This window comes from Palaemon carinicauda, chromosome 32 (genome assembly GCF_036898095.1).
Source record: "Palaemon carinicauda isolate YSFRI2023 chromosome 32, ASM3689809v2, whole genome shotgun sequence".
Lineage (NCBI taxonomy): Eukaryota > Metazoa > Arthropoda > Malacostraca > Decapoda > Palaemonidae > Palaemon > Palaemon carinicauda.
In genome coordinates this window covers 34,868,644-34,888,643 of record NC_090756.1, presented here as the reverse complement: position 1 = coordinate 34,888,643, position 20,000 = coordinate 34,868,644, and positions in this window count along the sequence as shown.

The window sequence follows — 20,000 nt, the reverse complement described above, 5'->3', positions numbered from 1 at the left end:
GTGTTGTAGGCAGTTTTCTGATGTAGGGTGATGCCCAGGAGATTTGCTAATGATGTCCACAATTGAGAGGTAAAATTTTGCAATCCATCCTGAGAGTAAGGCAGATGTACATGAGGCAGACGTTGAAGTTTCCATGGGAATGGCTTTAGGCCAATGAGTGGAACGGTTGATGACGGTAAACAGGTAAGGATATACTTGTGATGTGGGTAGGGGGCCTACAATGTCGACATGAATGTGGGCAAAACGACGCTGAGGTTGAAGATAGGTGCCCACTCCTGAATCCATGTGTCGCTGTACTTTGGAAGTTTGGCAAGAAGTACAGGCGCGGACCCAATCCTTAGCATCCTTAGAAATGCCGTGCCAAGTGAATTTTGTCTTCAGCAGCAGTGCAGTAGAACGGCACGGGGTATGTGAAACGCTGTGAATGAAATCAAACACCTGTCAGTGCAGGAATCCAAGGTCGCGGTCTACCAGTAATGACGTAACAGAGGAGGGGTGGTGTTGAAGTTGTCGAGGGGGATGTCTTTCCTTTGGAGGGATGTGCAGGATGTCTTACATGCTTGATACTCTAGATCCTGTCGTTGGGCTTCAGCAAAGGCGTTGTAATCAAATCCCAGTTGAATGACAGCTGACGTGTTTCTTGATAGGGCATCGGCAACGGGATTCATTTCCCCAGGGATGTGTTGAAGGGTGCAATTGTATTCAGCCACGGCGAAGAGATATCGCCGTTGACGGGCAGACCAGGCGTCAGACTGTCGAGTGAAGGCGTGCACCAGAGGCATGTGGTCTGAGCGAATGCCGAAGGGCGTACCTTCTAAGAAATGGCGAAACTGACGGACAGCCAAGTGCACCACGAGCAATTTGCGATCGAAGGTAGAATAATCCGTTTCTGCCTTGGAGAGTTTTCTGGTGAAGAAGGCAAATTGGCGGGGCGAGCCGTTGACCACCTGTTCGAGTACTGCACCATAGCGACGTCACTGGCATCAGTGGAGAGAAGGGGAGGGGCATGTGGGATGGGAAAAGTGAGAGCCAGAGTAGTTGATAGGGCCTTCTTTGCATTACAGAAGGCTTCTTCTTGAAGGGGACCCAACTTCAGGTCTTTTGGCTTGTCCTTGAAGGAAGCGTAGAGGGGAGAAAGAGCCGCGGCAATAGCTGGCAGAAAACGGGGATAATAGTTGATCATGCCCAAGAATTCCTGCAGAGCTTTGACGGTCGAGTGTTGGGAAGTTCTGAACGGCTGCTACCTTCTCAGGGAGGTGGTGGACTCCTTTAGGAGTTATGTTGTGCTCTAAGAACGACACTTCGTTGGCGCCAAAGGTACACTCTTCGTACCGGACTACAAGGCTGTTTTGTTGCAGGAGGCCGAGCACGATGCGCAGGAGACGAAGATGTTGCTCTTTTGAGGAAGAGAACACAAGTATGTCATCCACATAACATACACAGAAAGGAAGGTCCCCTAAGATGCCATCCATGAGACGTTGAAAAGTGGCCCCAGCATTACGAAGGACAAAACAGGAGTAATTAACGGTGTATGTACCAAAGGGAGTGGTGATGGCGGTCTTGGGGATGTCTTCTGGGTTCATAGGCACCTGATAATACCCCTTCAGGAGGTCGAGCGGGGAGAAAACCTTCACTTTGTGTAGGTAGGAGATCACGTTGGCAATGTTTGGGAGGGGGGTAGTGATCCGGTTCTGTTTGCATGTTCAGGCGGCTGTAATTCCCGCACTGTTGGATGGAGCCGTGTTTCTTCAGGATGATGTGTAAGGGTTACAACCATGGGCTGGAGGCCCTTTGGTAAAGGCCCATTTCCTCCATTTCGGCAAACGTCTGTTTGGGGGCTGCCAATCGTTCCGGTGCCAGACGTCTGAATTTTGTGAAGACTGGGGGTCCCGTCTTCTTGATATGGGGATAAATACCGTGCTTGGCAGGAGCCGTGGGTGTTTGGCAAAATTATGGACGGAAAACTTCCGGGTACAACGTGAGGAGGTGGGCGTAGGCATCCGTGGGTGCGCTGATGTGGAGAGAGAGGTTGGAGGGGCCAGGTTGAAGAGGTGTTGACAAGTACGAGTCTGCTTTGAACAATTGTCGGATGGCAACATCGACCAGAAGGTGGAAAATGAGACAGGAAATCCTCACCGAGGATTGGCAATGTGACGTCAGCAATGAAAAACTTCCAATTAAATTTACCATTTCCAAACAATAATGTGAGGTTCTTGTAACCGTAGGTGGGTATCGCAGATCCGTTGGCAGCTACCAGGCGGACGTCGGCGGACATAGACAGACTACTTCGTGTCCTGAAGAGTTCCCTTGGCAAAAGAGAGTGACAAGCACCCTTTTCTACCAAAAATTGCATGCCCGTTCCTGCATCATGTAAAAAGGAAAGATTAGAAACACGGGAGGCCAACGCCACAAACGATGGCCTAATTACACGCTTTTAAGTCACTGACAATCCTTGGCACATTTCTTCGCGGTTGCCCGGAATTTGTAGTGGTAGTAGCAAAACTGCGGCCGATGGGTGGCAGTAAGTGGCTGTAAAAGTTGTTGGTTGTGGCGCGAGCGAGTGGTGGTTGATGGGTGGCTTTGTCGCCGCTCCGGCACGTCATGGGGTAGGCATGTACATCCTATGGCCTTCATGTCATCTTCGGTTGACGTTGAAGAGACGTCCTCTTTGTCAGCAGTGGAGGCGTTGTTGGAGGTCTTGATGGTCGTAAAGTATCTATCCATAAGGGCGTCGTCTTTGGTCATCAAGTCCTTTATGGGTAAACTATCGACATCGGGTATGGCTGCGCGTACAGGTTCGGGGAAAACGGTGTATCCAAAGGGCACGAAGTAGATTCACCTCACGAGGAAAGCCGTCTGTGGAAGTTTGCAGGCGAGCGATACTGGTCATTTCCCTGAGGGTGAGCGAAGCCCTTTGGTCTCCAAGCGGTTACTGAGAGAGCTGAAAATGCTTTGCTATACTGGTGGCTGGCAACGGCTAGTACTGCTGCAGAAGGTATGTTTTGAGGGCATCATATGCTATTGGGGTGTCTCCTTTTTCACAAGGCCAGTTGGATATTTCTGCGAAGGTGTCCTCGGGTAGCGCCGCTAGAGCATAATCTGCTTTGGTGGTTGAGCGAGTCGCGCCCTTGATACGGAACTGGACTTCTGCGCGCTGAAACCAAGCAAACACCTCTCTGCTGGCAAACGTCGAAAGTTTCAATGGGGTGGCGCTAACTTCTGTGGAGTCCGCCATAGTACCCATGGAAGGCGGGAGGAGCGAGTCGACTTCCAGGGTCACCAGTGTGACTTACCGAGAGAGGCTGTGACTAAGAAGACATGATGAAAGCAACTGAATAACTTTATAACAAAACATCCGTTTATATAAACATAAACTCCAAGACTAAATGACATAAAAAAATAACAGGCAATTTCATGTTCAAGCGACAACCTGTGAGAAAAACAGACATGATATTTCAGGTCCCTATCAGTTTGAGGGGAAAGCAAAGATACAAAGCATAATATTTACAAAAAAAAATAAAAAGAAATGTGGTTACTATGCATGATCGTGTAACACACGGTTGGTACAATTTAAAAGCTCAAGATAAAGACGACGAGCGAAATCTAACCGGGGTTCTGCGTCAATAGGCATGGGAGGAGGTGATAATGATGATGATGATGATGATACATATATATATATATATATATATACATATATATATATATATATATCATATAATATATATATATATATATATATATTTTATATATATATATATATATATATACATATATATATAATATATATATATAGATAGATATGCACACACACACACACACATATATATATATATATATATATGTATATATATATATATGTATATATATATATATATATATATTTAAACGCAAATCCCTATTTTTATCTTGTCACGCTGAACGGCAACAACTCCCACAAATTACGTGTTGTAGTAAGGAAATGTGGAAGGTGCATGTGAAATTTTTGACAGGTTGCATGCGCTTGTTTCCTAATAGTGTTTGTTGTTCTCTTAAAAGCTAAAGAAGATAGAGAAACAGTAACTATAGAAATAGACAAATGTATAGATTAATAGAGAAAGACTTAGTAATATGACTTGCAGATAGATATGCTATTTTCCAATCCGAGTAATAACAACATTCCTTGACATGTTAACAAACTCACCTTCATAGAAAATGGGAAACTAAGTAAGAATGTAATTAGGTGTCTAGAAAGGCCTTTTACTGCCAGCATCCATCTCAGTTAAATCTCGGAGAGGAGACTAAGAATCAACAGCTTCCACCTCTCTCTCTCTCTCTCTCTCTCTCTCTCTCTCTCTCTCTCTCTTTTCTTCCTTCATTTTCTATTTATCCTTCTAGGAATTAACGTTTACAGTCAAAATATTACAAATTACATTTCGCCAATGTGATCAGAATATTCGCTGACATAGCTTGCTAATTGTCGTGGAGAGAGAGAGAGAGAGAGAGAGAGAGAGAGAGAGGTAGTTTGTATTGATCTTGAGAATTTTTGGAACTACTTAAGTTATTATGAGTAACAGGTAAAAGTGTAAGTAATTCATCTGATTAAGCAAAACATCCTTTATTATCTCCTGAAAATCTAGAATGGCTAATGATATGGCAGACATCTTTATACTCCATCTTGAAATATTACTTGTTATATTATCAATTTGATCAAATGGTAACCTTTTGAGAAGTAGTTTTTACAATATACTTTTAATTGAAGCTTTACTGTCCATAACAGCTGTTGATACTCTATACAATTTGATCTAATGATAATATTTTAAAGGGGTTTTTCCTATAGTTTCTTATTTGATTTTTCAATTTCAGTTTCTCATTTGATTCTTCTATTCAGTTTCTCGTTTGATATTTCTATGTAGTGTCTCATATGATCAAAGTCTAATCTTTTAAAGAATTATTGCTTTTAGGTTACCCTTTTAGAGGGTAGTTGCTACATTGTACATTTGATCAAAGAGTAAACTTCTGCCTTTTAGTTTTGTGTTAATAGTAATTTATTTTTTCCGCTAAATTAAGATTTTTTGTGTAGGCTGATTTCATCTCACACCCAACCAATAATTTATAGAGTTCTTCTTCTTCTTCTTCTTCTTCTTCTTCTTCTTCTGAGAGAGAGAGAGAGAGAGAGCAGAGAGAGAGAGAGAGAGAGAGAGGAAGGAGGTTCATCTATTTGCGAAGTCAAGACAGATCTCATTTCCGGTAAAGAATAACATTGCCTTAAGATTCGTGAATTTAACAGGTGAAGGACCAAGAGCTTTCGAACAGTCACTTTATTAAGTTTGACAAAATTATTATACTGCTTATAGTGAAAATATATCTAATATATGAAGATAATTCTCTACGAAAATTACATCAGCTTTAATATTCATTAAAAATTTATGAACGAGAAACAGTTGAAGGAGGAATGGTTAAAACGTATATAGTTATCAATTAATCTTAAATTAAAAAAAAAGAAAAAAATAGAAAATGGGAATGTAATGCAATATTTAAAATTAAGAAATTCGACTCAAACTTAAATCAAACTTGCATCAAATGGAAAATATTTTCATCTTACTTTGTCACAAAATCTAAATGGAATTTTGGACAAAAGATTCTATTGGACGTTTCCTTGTCTGGCTTTCGTCGAACTTGGGTCCGAGTCCCAATCAATCTCGTAGTGTCTGTAACCTCACCATCCTTGTGAGCTAAGGATGGGGGTAGAGTTAGGGTAGCCTATATGTCTACTTGCTGAGTCATTACCGGCCATTGTCTGGGTGGGAGTGGGAGACTTGGGTGCTAATCTTATAATATGCGATCAGTCTCAATAGCATTGTCCTACTCGCTCGGGCAATGTCACTGTCCCTTGCCTCCGCCTCTCCTGAGCGGCCTTTAAACCTCTTAACTGATGAAGTTACTAAGTAAAACAAATCCCCTTTTAATGCTAACATGTATTTTGATATATTTCCTTGATTATTATTATTATTATTATTATTATTATTATTATTATTATTATTATTATTATTATTATTATTATTATTATTATTATTGTTGTTGTTGTTGTTGTTGTTGTTCATGTTCTTGTTGTTATCATAGTAATGAATCAAAAATTATCTTTATCCCGTAATTAAGAACGTAATTCTTTCAATGCAAAGTTATTTGAAGTTTTGAGAAATCTAATAGGTTTTTGTGGAAAATTTTAGGTCTTCGAAAGTCAATTGGAATCTTCTAAGGAAAACATCTCTTAAAAGTTTCCTATTTCAAAAGGAAAGCAAAATTAATTTTCTTCTTTTTTATCATTAAAGTTTTCTTGAAGATGGAAATAATTTTTTTCGGCTTTCATATAAAATTGGAACTTGTTAAAATTTAGTGAGAGAGGAAAATACTTGGGAAGTAGAAAAAATCAATTGCTATTCATTGGGAACTCAATATATCTTCTTTTTTATCTTAAAACTCCGGCATATTGATATATTACATGTTTTAGAAAATAATTCTATCTAATAGTTACTTGATACTTTATCTCGCTACATGGCAGTAATTCAAAGATAATTGTATTTTTATTGCTAATTTGAATGTGACACTATTAACAGGAACCGATATAGTTGAGAATCACTACCTGATATGATGAATAAGGTTTCAAATCACTACTTGATATAATGGATAAGGTTAAGAATGAATACTTGATATGATGAGTAAGGTTGAGAATCAATATTTGATATGATGAATAAGGTTGAAAATCAATACTCGATATAATGAAAAAGGTTTATAATCACCAGTTGATATGATGAATAAGGTTGATGATCAGTACTGGATATAATGAATAAGGTTAAGAATCACTAATTGATATGATTAATAAGGTTGAGAATCACTACTTGTCATAATGAATAAGGTTGAGAATCACTACTTGATATAATGAATAAGATTGAGAATCACTACTTGATATAATGAATAAGGTTGTGAATCACTAATTGATATGATCAATAAGGTTGAGAATCACTACTTGATATGATGAATAAGTTTGAGAATCACTAATTGCTATAATGAATAAGGTTGAGAATCACTACTTGATATGGTGAATAAGGTTGAGAATCACTACTTGATATGATGAATAAGTTTGAGAATCACTATTTGCTATAATGAATAAGATTAAGAATCACTACTTGATATGATGAATAAAGTTGAGAATCACTACTTGATATAATAAAAAAGGATGAGAATCAGTACTTGATATTATGAATAAGGTTTAGATTCACTACTTGATATAATAAATAAGATTAAGATCACTACTTCATATGATGAAATTGGCTCCAAATCACAACTTGATATAACGAATAAGTTTGAGAATCACTAATTTTTATAATGATTACGGTTGAGAATCACTACTTGATATGATGAATAAGGTTCCGAATGACAACTTGATATAATGAATACATTTGAGAAAGAATCACTACTTAATATAATGAATAAGGTTAAGAATCACTACTTGATATGATGAATAGGGTTGAGAATCACTACTTGATATAATGAATAGAGTTGAGAATCATTATATTATAAGTTGAATAAGGTTATGAATCACAACTTGATATAATGAATAAGAATGAGAATCAATACTTCATGTAATGAAAGCAAGAGTTACTACTTGTATGAAGACAAGAATTCCCCCCTGATCAAACCTGGAAGCAAACTGCTCGAATCGGATGAAGATGTTAACTACATATTTAATTGTAAAAGAATCATAATCACTGAAAGTAAAAACCACTGTTCAAAAGGATGAGTGTGAGTCCAACTGTTGAATCAGATGAAGAATTATACACAGATCCAATAAAATTTTTCATACTCCTGATTGCAGGTTCCGCATTGCAGTAATTGGAAACGTTTTCCTCGTCGTTTGCAGACAGAAAAACGTTTGAAAAGAACGTTGCACATCGCAGTCTAGAACAAACATTACACTTGGCTCTGTTTTGTCCGTCACTTAAATGGAACCCTGGCGAACGATTTTCTTCTTTAATCTCTTTTATTATGAAAGCTTTTTCTTATTTACAAAATTTAAAAATTTTGAGGTTACTCTTAATAAAAAGTATGAAATTATATTAAACGCTTCAAATATATAAAAAAAAAAAGTGTACTGAGATATTGTTAGTGGTGATGCTGAGAGATGCGCTAATAGCAAGGCATAAGAATACTGGCCAGGTAGGCCTACCACGAAATCATTAAAAATTTGGGTATTTACGACACTCCTCTATTATTATTATTATTATTATTATTATTATTATTATTATTATTATTATTATTATTATTATTACTCCTAATTGCTAAGCTCCAACCCTAGTTGGAAAAGCAGGATGCTATAAGTCCAAGGGCTCCAAGTGGGAAAAATTGTCCATTGAGGAAAGAAAATGAAAGAAAATTAATACACAACAAGGATGTATTGAACAATTAAATTGAAATATTTTAAGAATAGTAACAACATTGAAATGGATATTTCGAATACAGCATGAACTATAAAAACTTAGAAAAAAATCCCCAGAGGAATAGAAATAAGATAGGATAGTATACCTGAGTACCCTCAAGCATATATAATCCTATAATATCAGGATATGACGACATATTTCCATAGATACACCTTCCGGGCTGCCAACGCAAGAACCTGTGTCTTACCTAAAGTAGGACAATCTAAAACGAACGAACGAAGAGACTCAAATGTCAGTCATTTTGTTCACAACACAGAGGCTTTACCACTGCATAGAGGATATTTTTTATTTATATAAACACTTGAACTTATAGTTACACCTCTCACAATTAAATAGTGAAAATAATTCATTTCTGCACATGTCGCCTATTTTGTTTCCATTTTGATTATGTGTCTAATCTATATTTTCATGTGTCCTGGTTGAATGTCAGAGGTACCTGGGAAAAGACTCGGATATCCTTTGCCCATAAGTATTGAAGGAATCGGCAAAATATTCAATATTAGAATTCCTTTCCCCCTTCTACTCGTACTTTTCCATTTTCTATTTAGAAAAGAAAAAAACGATCATTTGTTGACAAATGAATCCGACCACGAAATATTCCACACTCCAGGAAAGGTTTTCTGACATACGAAACTCTGATATTCAAAATACGATGTTTTGATTTTTTTTCCAATTTTTAAAGGGGGAATTTCGTTTAGCCTTAATTTGGTGTACTTCCTTTGCAAGGGGGAAATTGCATGAGCTGTTGAAGCCACACTTTGCAGTTAGGTGGCAGTGAAGACTTAACTTCTACCATTAAGACCAAGACCTCGCTTAACTATCCAGGTAGAAAATCTTCCTTTTTTTTTCTTTTTTATCTTGTTTTCATATTATCCGCTCGTTGTGTAAGGGACATACATGCATAAATGCATACATAAATCCATATATAACCTCCTCACTTGATTAAACGAGCTGCAATTCTCACTCAATTATCTGTTTCTTTACATATTGCCTATTGCTAACTTCTGCACTGTGATTATTCGATGTCCATTAGGGTAAGGGTAGAAGAGACTCTTTAGCTATGGAAAGCAGCTATTCTAGGAGAAGGACACTCCTAGATCAGACCATTATTCTCTAGTCTTGGGTAGTGCCAAAACCTCTGTACCATTTTCTTCCACAGTCTTGGGGTAGAGTTCTCTTGCTTGACTGTACACCCGGACACACTATTCTATCTGTTTCCTTATTTCCATTCCTCCCTGAGTTATTTTACCTGTTGGAGCCCTCGGGGTCATAGCATCCTGCTTTTCTAACTAGGGTTGAAGCCTAGATAATAATAATAATAATAATAATAATAATAATAATAATAATAATAATAATAATAATAATAATAAACTTAGTCCCTTTCAATGAATATTTATCCTTCTGCTTTGGAGGTCAGTCCAATAAAAACGGTTGTCTCATTAGCAAAAAGCTTCGTACAAATCCTGAAAAGAAAAACATTTTCAAAATAGTAACAGATTGTAATTCAAGGATGATTAAGGCGACTGAAATTGACCATTATTCACTCAGGCTTTGATTCTAATCTCGCTTTGATTTTTGTTTTCGATATCAGAGTGGCTATTATTGCACGGGGATTTTACAATAGGTAAATCGAGTTTAATGCGTCGTCTATACATAAGTGGAGGGTTTGATTTTTCAGCTACTCGGGCATTAGGAAAAATCAATTGGTTCATGGTATATCATACCCAAACACATACACACTCTCTCTCTCTCTCTCTCTCTCTCTCTCCTCTCTCTCTCTCTCTCTCTCTCTTTCTCTCTCCTCTCTCTCTCCTCTCTCTCTCTCTCTCTCTCTCTCTCTTCAAATCTATAGACTTCGGATATTCTGAATCCTGTCGAGGTATACCGGTGTACCGGTTTGAAATTACCCCCTCCAAATCTTACCCCCCCGGTAATTTGAAACCGGATTCAAACTACCGGGGGGTAACTTGATACCGGTTTCAAGCTACCCCCGGGGGTAATTTGAAACCGGTTTTATGCTACCCCCCTGGTTTCAAATTACCCCCCTCGTTTTTGCGCAGGATCTCATCATTTCTGAATATTAATAAATTGCTTTTGATCAGGGTCAACACAATCATTAGGTAATATGTATATACATGTACTGTTTCACCTATTGGTATCGTTTATTAACATCCAGCCTTTATCCGTCTTATGTTTATATCTTAGCTAATAAATGTCGGATATTCCATTATCAGTCATGGGCGCATATTTGACCGAGACAGGAAGACGAGGTGAAATTTGATTTTGACGGTTATTTTTTCCATTATTTGAAATATTTCATAATTATATTGCAAGCAAATATTATATGAGGTAAATCAACATATTGATCATAAGTATATATGTATACATACATATACATATATGTGTGTGTGTATATATATATATATATATATATATATACATATATATATATATATATATATATACATATGTATATATATATATATATATATATGTATATATATGTATATATATACATATATATATGTATATATATACATATATATATACATATAATACATGTATATGTATTTGTATGTATGTTGTAAATACTATATCATTCATGATATCTGTAAATAACTGACACTTTTAATAAAACAAGATTGTAAGCAATTATAACAGTTTTAATAAAACATGGTACAGTACATGCTGTTTGCTTCTACTGTACTTACATTGGTTGTTTGTATACGAAAACACCTGGACTACGGAAAAGTCGTTACACTTTATAGCCCTCTATGGATGACATTGAACACAGCTTGTGTTAATCTCACAACTGTTGTTACTGATTTTAGCCTACAGGCAGGCAGCTGTGTGTTATCATGGGCTAAATCAAATCCTATTTAAACCATCTTCCAGAATAGTAAGTGATGGATTCGTGTATGGATTTTTTTTCTCTGTTGTTGATCTCGAAATGGAAAATTATTGAAAAAACGGTGTCATAAAATGTTTAAGAATTTTACCTGAAATGTATCATAAAGAAAAAAAAGACCTCGCCACATGGTCACCTGTACATTTCCATGCGGTTTATATAACACTTCTGCCCCGTTGTCATAGCTCCATTCTTTCTTATTACTCATTTCATCAAATGACAAAACAGCAATACCTAGTAATCGAGACTTCATACCATCTTTAATGTCCTCTGGTTTAAAATGAATCGAGCTAACAGTAGCTTACACAACGTTAATTCTGTCTGCACGACGACATGCATGTTGGTAATTTATATTTGAGCTTTTATTTTTTACGTGCATAGCATCCAAATACTACGAAGTTACTATGCATTATCAGTGACAGAATAAATGAATAAACAAAGATATATGGACACAAGGAGTTCTATTGTTATATTGCAACTATGGGTATGGTCAAACCATTTTAAGAGCAAACTCGGAGCCCAATAGCGGCATTGCCAGTTCTCTTGGGTCATTTTCAAAGCACACCTGGCTTAGCCGCTTTAATCTATGGGCGAGCCAAGAATAGAAGAAAAGGGTCAACTAATAAGTCATTCACCCGGATTTGAACGGTCTAAGAATATAATCCTTTAATTTGATACTCTCCCTATATTGTTTCCTTCGTTTTTTTTGTTTGCAACCACGTGGTGACAAGTTGAAACTCTTAAATATAACAAATAGCAAAATTGTTATAAAACGATTAACATACTAACAGAAATAATCTTAATTTTGATATCAAATGAATTCATTTCTCAATTCTGATTGATTTATTAAAAGACAGGATTCTTTACAAAGGATTTAATTAACTATGTTTAATATGGTATATTTACGTAGGTGATTGTATTGTTTTAGAATTTACCTAAGTAATCGACAAAATTAATTTCTTTACAATAAAGGTATATTAGCAAACGTGGTTATGGTGACTTCGTCAGATGAAGTTAGTGCTATCACAAAAGATTCAATAAATTAGTTCATTCAGACCATTTTCATGTCTTCCTTTATAATGTTATCAGTATGCTTAATACCCTTGACCCAATTTGCCTTGCAAATCTGAAACAAAGTCGTTTTTTATAAGTTGGCTGCATCTGTGATACGTTTGATTGTTTTGTCAATTCCCAAATTTAACAATTTCATTACCATTTTCCCATTTTTTTTTCTTAATATCTAATTTAGTAAATATTTTTTCCATGTAATGCTAAAACAGGGTTCATTATGATGGTTTTGATTTCAAATATTTTTACGGGTAATATCTATCTTTTTTTACTTAATAAATGTTTTGTATAAAGTTAGATGCGTCATAGTTTGTGTTTAATTGAAAGATAAGGCCAGTTAATTGAAAATTAAAAAAAAAAATTAAATCTCGACAATCACGCGCACACTGAAATAAAATAAAGTTTTACCTCGCCGTGATCACTAAACCTTAAATGAAAGTCTGTAATTTCAAATATTGTGAATTAGGGAATTATATGACACTTTAGGTCTTAAATACGAAAATATCAACAATCACACGAACAGAAACAAAATAAAATTTTACCTCGCCTTTATCACAGAACCTTGAATTACAGTCTGTGACTTTTTAACGTGTCATATAATTCACTAATACACAATTTTTGGTCTTAAATACCAGATTAAACTACTTTTCCTACTGCTGCGAAGCCAACAATAAATGCATGATACATATTTGCGATGTCATGAATTATTTATCATTCTGATGAGGGGGGTAACTTGAAAACAGAGGGGGTAACTTGAAACCGGTTTCAAACTACCCCCCCCGGTAATCTGAAACCGGTTTCAAGTTACCGGGGGGGGGGGGTAATTTGAAACGGGGGGGTAACTTGAATCCTTTACACCGGGACGCATTTCTAGTCTGATAGTGCAATAGTCTGATTATTATTATTATTATTATTATTATTATTATTATTATTACATGGATGAAATATAATAAGGAAATAAAAAAACAACATGAGAAGTAATGAATAATGAATGTAATATATTTTTAAGTATAACAACAACGTCAAAATAGATCTTCCATATATAAACGACGAAGAGAAACTTATATATACAATGGGGTCAAGACAAAGGTCCCCTGAATAGCCCATATAACAGTCAAGGGATCATAAATGAACGATTAAAGGAGACTCCATCTCTCACTGTGGGCTTTTAGTCTACCTTAAGGCGTCTTTCTTATCTGTCTTTTATTGTCTCTTCCAAAAAGTTATGCCTTGTCAGACTCCATTCTATAGGACCCATTGGTGGTGGTGGGGGAGGGGGGGGGGGGGGGTGTTGTTAGGTGGCGACATAAATACTCGGAGATATGAGGTATTGAAGTTAATGACGTCTTCATTCTTTGTTTGTAGAATTTGCTCATTATCGTGTTCTTTTCATATTTTGTATTATACTGCCTTTCATGTCAATGATAAAAACAACAGCAATAATAATAATGAGAATAGAAACAAAGTATCTCCCTAATTAAATAAAGAACAACGTGTCTGGCCATCTATATATATATGTTTATATATATATATATATATATATATATCTATATATATATATATATATATATATATAAACGCACTACGAGGAACAACTAAAAGGAAGTGGAAGACGGGTAACTGGAGAAGATTATCCAGAACTAAGAGGAGAGCTATGGAACATACAGGAAACGCCAGATCCCCTGATAGAAGAAGTGGGAAAAGCTTTAAGAGCTATGTCAATTGGGAAAGCACCAGGAATAGATTGACTACCAAAGGAATTGCTTGAAGCTGGCGGTGAAATGGTAGAAAGATGGTTGTGTGATTTATGCAGGGATATAGTGGATGGACAAGCAGCTCCAAAGGATTGGATTGAAAACATTATAATTCCAAACACACAAGAAAGGGGACACCACCTTATGCAAAAATTATAGGCCTATCAGTCTATTACCACATACTTATAAAGTTTTAGCAAAAATCATACAAAGTAGAATAGCTAGGCAAGAAGAGGAAATAATTGATGAGGGTCAAGCAGGATTTAGGGCGGGAAGAGGAACAATCGATCATGTATTCACCTTCTCACAAATCATCGAAAAATTCTGGGAGAAGGAAAAAGATCTGTATTGTGTATTTATTGACTTCAGGCAAGCGTTTGACTCCATATGGAGGGAAGGAATTATTAGGATTTTGAAGGAATGGGGATTAGAACCAAAAATACTGGAAACCATCAGGAGATTGTATGAAAGGACATCGGCTAGAGTAAGAAAAGGAAAGTGTTTGGCAGAAGAGTTCATAACCACTGGTGGGGTTATACAGGGTTGCCCACTATCACCACACCTCTTCAACCTATACTTGGAATGGGTTATGAGAATGGCACTTGGAGATTATGAGGGTGGCATAGATATAGGAGGGACAAAAATATCTAACATGAGGTATGCAGATGACATAGTGCTTTTAGCAGAAACTAAGGAGGAACTTCAGAGAGTGTTGAGAATGGTGGAGGAGCAGTGCAGTAGGTATGAATTAGTGATAAATAGAGAGAAAACCAAAAGTATGAAAATTGGACGCCAGAGAGAGAGGCTTTAGAAATACAGCTATCAGAGGGAGAAGTGGAACAAGTCAATGAGTTTAAATATTTGGGAGTGTTTTTTACAGCAGATGGAAAGATGGAAAGAGCAATTCAAGACCGAATCTCAAGTGGCCAGAAAGCATTTGGAAGCCTAAGAAGAGTCTGGAAAGATAGAAATATATCCATTAAGTTGAAAATTAGGCTATTAAGAGCAATAGTAATCCCCACAGTGATATACGGTGCTGAATGCTGGATACTGAAGAAGAGAGAAGAGAAAAAGTTATTAGCCTTTGAAATGAAATGTCTGAGAAGAATCTGTGGTGTAAGATGGGAGAACAGAATTACGAACGAGAGAGTGAGAGAAATGGCTGGTGTTGAGGACACAATTCTGATTAGAGTGGACGATAATCAGAGGAGATGGTTTTGGGCATGTACAGAGGATGGAACAGGACAGATGGCCAAAGATAGTGCTTCATGGTCAATTGGCTGAAAATAGACCGAGAGGACGACCAAGAGATACATGGGTGAAAACCTTCAAGAAAGCAAATAGAGGCGAGACATTTCAGCAGCTGGCACAGATGGCATCGGATAGGAGTCTTTGGAGAGAATGGCGATATCAGATGATGGACCCAACCCAGAGAATTCCGGACGGGATTTAGTGAGTGAGTGAGTGAGATATATATATATATATATATATATATATATAGAATGGTAGCTTTTGGGGAGCCTTTAGGTCTACCTGCTGAGTCATCAGCAGCCATTACCTGATCCTTCCTGGTCCTATATTGCCTATAGGTCTACCTACTTAGTCATCAGAACCCATTGCCCGGGTCTACCTGGTCTCAGATAGATGGAGTGGTGGCTTTGGCGCTGATCATATGATTATTCTGTAGTGCATTTCCAGTGTCCCTTGCCTCTGGCATTCACGAGCAATCTTTAAACTGACAGTTATTTCATTTTTGGGATTATATTAGCATCCTACAAGAATTCCTGTAATTGCGTCTTGTCCAATTAAAAAGTTTTATCACGCACTCTTTTCTGGTCGTTATTATCGAATATTGTTCGGAGGTTTCACTATTGTTTTTTTTGTAACCAACAGATTTATTTAGAAAACTATTGAATTAGAAGGGAATCATTCTATTTTGAAAAATTGTTTTGATTGAAAATTAAAAAAAAATGGAAAACATGACACAGGTCAGATCACAATCATGGATGAGAAGGGGTCGTTAAAATAATCATTAACTTTTCTCATAAAAAAAGGGTTTTATTGATATTTTGTGTGACGAAGTTGGTATTTCCTTTCGTAAAATTACTGTAGAAACTTTTTTATTAGATATTTCCTTCTTAGGTGGAAATATAAACAAACAGCTGTAAATTGATTTATAGAATTTAAGTTCAGTTATGCTTGTAATTGCTTTTACCTTTGGTATGGGTGCGAATTATGCTTGCAGTTGCTTTTTAAATTGAAGTTTTGGTGTGAAATATACTTTTAATTGCATTTAACTTCAAGTGAGGGTATGAAATATGCTTTTAATTGCTTTTGATTTCAAGTGTGGGTTTGAAATAAGCTTTAAATTGCTTTTAACTTCAAATGGGGGTGTATGAAATATGCTTATAATTCTTTTTAACTTCAATTATGGTCTTGATTTACTTTAAAAACCATGTCTACCTGTGATTAGAATTATTAGGGAAATTTTACATGTAGTTTTCTCGTGAATCTATAGAAAACGCAATCTACTATGGATAGAATTTTTATGTTTCACCCAAGAGTCAATGGATGAAATCCAGATATCAGCCATATCTCTGTGATTTTACATGACTACGGTCCCACTAGGGCACTTTAAGTGAAAGAATCTCTGTCCTTTGAATTGCAAGTGGGTTTCTATAACTGAATTGAACTGCTTTAAAGGATTTTGTACCAACCTTGTTTCACACGATCGAACATATTAAGGACATTTCCTTTTTTGTATGTATTATGCTTGTATCTTCGCTCTCCCCCTTGCACTGATAGGAACCTGAAATAACATGTCTGTTTTTCTCACTGTTAACTATTAACCGTTGTGCTTGTCGGTTGAACATGAAATTGCCTGTTATGTTTTGTATGCCTGTTTACCTGCAGTTTATGTATATATAAACGAATGTTCTGTAATAAAGTTTACTCAGTTGCTTTCATCCAGCCTTTTAGTCACAACCTTCTCTCGGCCCCGTCACAACTTTGATGAACGAATGAGAAATAGACAAATTCACAAATTTGATATTTTCAGTTTAACAAAGACTAATATAAAACGAGTTAAATGTAAAAAGGAGCTTTATTTTGAGGATAGCTCTGTGGAAGAAAGGTAAGGACAGAGAAAATCATAAAAAAACTTATGAGAAAAGTTTAGTGTGAGGAAAAAGAACTATTTGAAATATGGTCATAAGAAAAGAGAAATGACTGTTCGTCGACATATAAGATGAAGAACGAAAAATAATACAAGAAAGGAAAAAAAATAACCGAGTAAATTTGAGAAAATAATTGTAATTGTGTTTTGGACAAAATTAAAACTGCCAATATATAGATCTAGGATGGATTAAAATGTCTAAAATCCCTATTTTTATATATATATATATATATATATATATATATCAGAGGAGATTATTATAGTATAGTGAACAGAATGAAATTTGTGAATCTATAAATCTAGGATGGATAAAAAAAATTCTAAAATCTATAATTTTGGGGAATCATCGAGTAAATATGAGAAAAAAGAATATGATAGTGTTGTAAACGAAACTAGTATTCTAAAATCAGATTTAGGATGGAAAAAAAAAACTCTAAAATCTATGTTTTAATGCTGAAATCATGGTTTAATTGATCCCCGTCTTATTATCGTTCCACTATTTTTCAAAATGATATTTTTTGACGCAATCAGTCTTATCTTACGACTGCGATAACTAACTTTTGGCATAATGGGGAAACTTATGGCACAGCCAAATAAGGCATCAATGCCAGTGTTTATGAGAATTCAGCTCTTCAAGAGGAAAGTTTCCGGGCAAAATCACTGCCTGATTAAGACCCTATGTGGGCCCTTGGGCTAAGGGTGCAAAAAGGGTGTCCTAAGGGTTTAGAGTTTTCTTGCTTGAGGGTACACTCAGTCACACTATTCAATCTGCTTCCGTATTTCCATTCCTCAATGGGCTGTTTTCCCTGTTGAATTCGATGAGCCCAGATGCTCCAACGGGAAATATATAGCCTAGTAAGGAAAAGAAATGACCAAACTGCAATATAAGTAATGAATAATTAATATAAGATATGCTTTTTCAGTAGAGGCTCTGAAACCAGGGATTGAATAATGAATAATTTAAGTCTTCTTTTATTATAAAGTCTAAGTAAAGGAAACAAATTATTTTACCGGTATACGATCAAAAGATCAAAAGATGAATTTAGGTTTCAAACATTTAACTTTAATATAATTATGTTTGATTATTTTTTTTTTCTAGAATGTCGACAATCAATATGAACTATCATTTCGAACAGGAATTCGGACATAGGTAGATAGATATAGATATGGATAGATAGATAGATAGATCGACAGACGGATAGATAAATAGGTAGATGCTCTTACGGAGTCATACCTTAGTTATGAAAATTAAGTCAATTTTAAGAAAGAAGTGAAGAAGATTTTGTCAGTAATACGGGGAAAGCGTTCTTCTCTCTCTCTCTCTCTCTCTCTCTCTCTCTCTCTCCTCTCTCTCTCGTTTAAGGCAGATGCTCCATTATGGAGTTTCGGGGATTCTTTTTCGTGATTTGCCAAAATATGAATTAATTTATGGAATTCTATCTTAAAACTTATTGTATCCTTGATTTATTCCGACTTGTTGTTGTTATTGTTATTGTTGTTGTCATTATTATTATTATTATTATTATTATTATTATTATTATTATTATTATTATTATTGTTGTTGCTATTATATATGGTTATTATTATTATTATTATTATTATTATTATTATTATTATAATTATTATTATTATTATTATTATTATTATTATTATTGTTGTTGTTGTTGCTATTATTATTATTATTATTATTATTATTATTATTATTATTATTATTATTCTTATTTTTTATTATTATTATTATTATTATTATTGATTTATACATTCTCTTGCACTTGAAAATGAACAGAGAAGTAATTTAGTAAACTATTCATAGTTTGTTCCTGTGATTCAAATTCACCTGGACAAGTCCATCAAAATTATGATATTAATATCAGCGTTTTAGAGCTTGTAAGTTTTCATCACTTTTCATAATATAAACATAATCGATTAAGATAAAGAAAACATATAAGACAAAAGTCTCTTAATTTATCATTTGATCTTTAGATGATTCGTCTCTCTTTCTCTCTCTCTCTCTCTCTCTCTCTCTCTCTCTCTCTCTCTCTCTCTCAATGTGTGATATTAATCTTTTTCTCTTTGAGATAATATGATGGATTTTATCTCCTCTCTCTCTCTCTCTCTCTCTCTCTCTCTCTCTCTCTCTCAGTTTTTAGATTCTGCCATGCAAAAATTCTTTATCCGGATCCGGATCCATCTCAAAATCAAATAATTTGGTAAACAAACAAGTGTCAAATTTAATATATATCTGAAAATCCTGTTCTTTTATCTATTACAAAATCTGCTCAACCTTTTCCATTTCCCCAGAACGCAATAAAGGAAAAAAAATATTCAGATAGAAAAAGGTAATCGAAAAATTCGACCCAAATCCTCATTTATTACTTTCTCTTTACTTTCCACCTTATCTTCTCTTCTCTCTTCGTCTCATATTTAATCCGGATCTGGCAAAGAAGATAATAATGAAAAGCTCTTTTCTATTGAAATCATTTTGGCTTCTGGAAAAGTAAGGGAATAATTTTTACTAAGTATTATATGAATTTAAAAAAAAAAATGTATTATTTCCTTCATATTCAAGAAGTGTAATTGATTTCAATAATTATTCTGTCTCTGTTAGAGAGAGAGAGAGA